Raw genomic sequence first — 2,127 nt, forward strand, 5'->3', positions numbered from 1 at the left:
ACCCCTACACCATCCCTCCACTTTTTCCTCATAGTTGCAAGATGGCTGTTGCAGCTCCAACAAAGCACTATATCCTTACAAGATAGCAGTCCAGTGTTCGAAGGAATGAGGTCTTTTATTTGTCCAGGTCTCTACTTTATCAAGGAGGATACCTTCCATTTAATTGGTCAGAACCAGGTCACATGACCACCCTCAAATCAATCACTGGAAAGGTAGGATAACAGTCACTTTCCGCTTAAGCCCAATCATATTTCATATCCTGAGACTGAGCCCTCCTTCCCTGAGCACATAACCTTACCTGACACCCACAGTAACTCTGAGTTCCCCTCTTAACAAAACTTGAAAAAGAAATCACCACTGAACAGCCAATGAACTGCTACAATAACTAAAGATTTATTTTGTTTCTCTATAAATTGGGCAAAATGACTTATTCTCATAATTGTTCAAAACACCAGATGAGATAGCATGTGGCAAGCACACTTGGCCTATTATAGCTGTTCAATAAATGTCAGTTTTTTCCTGTCTTCAATCAATAATCAGAACATTATTTCCACAAGATTTTTTAAAAAAGAAGTCGATGCATCTGGATACAGTTTTCTGTTCCTTGCATGTAGGTATTCCGATACGTGTCATACATTTATGTTCAGCAACCAGAGGTGTTGCTGTCTGAGGACTGTTACCTAAGAGGCAACATTTGTTTCTGGAAAGAGCCCTGTACCAAGCAATGCAACTACGGGACAGAAGCCATGAGAGGAGACAATCTTAGGAGAAGACTTTGTCAATATTAATTTCAAGTTTATCTCTTGAAGGAAAAAGGGCAACAAACAGGTACTAGTTGGACACTATAACCTAGCATGGCAGAAGAGCAGAGGACACTCTCTGGGGTCTCCCTCACAAGGGGACAAATCCCAGACTGACATTCCCCCCAGTACAGCTCAGGATGACTGCATTTACCTTCTGGTGGAAAACCCTGTCCCCGCAAATTCCAAATAATGCCAAAGTCCCCTGCATATGATGGCAATCAATTTAAAATGATTCCACCACAGACTAGTTGATGACGGATTTGGTTATGGATTTCAGCCACAGCAGGGGGAGGAAGAGTAAGGATGGCTCAGAGTTGGGCCTCTGCACACCCAGATGGACAGATTTCCCTGGAGCGGTGGTTCTCAAGTTTGTGTGCGCACCCAAATCACCTGGACAGTTAGCTAAATCACAGGCTCCTGGGTCCTTCCCCAGTAGGTCTAGGGTGGCCTCTACAAATCGCCAGTTCTAAGAAGCTCCCAGGTGACGCCGATGGTACTGGTCAGGACCCCTGTTGGGGCAGCACTGCTCCAGCGTGATGCAGGAGCTGTGAGCATTGAGTTCGCTCCCCGCATCCCCACCTGTGAACTCAGGCTCAACCCCAGTCAGATGACATTGCAGAGCAGAACTGTGAAACGTATAACATTTCTGAATAGCTTCAAATTATTTCCAGGTTGCAGAACTTGAGACTGGAAGACTTCATTTGGGGAAAGACCCCTTTGAGTAAACTTGAAAGGAGAAGAGGAAGGCCACCTACCAAAACGAGCCAGCTTCCCCCTATCTCACCTGCCAACTTCCCAACAAAGGGGGAGCAAAATAACACTCAAATTCTAAATGCTTTTAGGGGTTTGCAAGCATCTCAAGTAAATCATCCTTCCTTTCTTTTATGCCCAATAAAACTATTTAAACAGAGACCTCAAGAATTTAGGGCTCTTTTGCATCTTTGCCAAAGGACAATTCTGCTTGATTGGGCTCCATTACAAAGTCCAAGAGCATGGCCCAGACGAACCGGCTCCATGAGCCTGCTGTCAACTGTTCTGCCAACAATGCGCCGAAGAGCCGGATTAGAAAAAAAATGTTTCTGTCATTTGATGCAACAGATTTTTCAAAACAATATTTTAATTTGCATACCAAGCCAAATTCCCTCTCGGAGGAGGGATAGAGCGCATTCCATTGTGTAAGACAATCCTCATTCCCGCGCAGTGATGTCAAGTGCTCAGTGAGCAATGCTCTTTCTGCGACTCTTTTTCTTGTCATTAAAGTTCCTATTATAAAATTTTAACCACTTCAGAATCGAGCAAGATGTTGCAAATCTTTCTGTTAGCA

This window comes from Vulpes lagopus, chromosome X (assembly GCF_018345385.1).
Source record: "Vulpes lagopus strain Blue_001 chromosome X, ASM1834538v1, whole genome shotgun sequence".
Classification (NCBI taxonomy): domain Eukaryota; kingdom Metazoa; phylum Chordata; class Mammalia; order Carnivora; family Canidae; genus Vulpes; species Vulpes lagopus.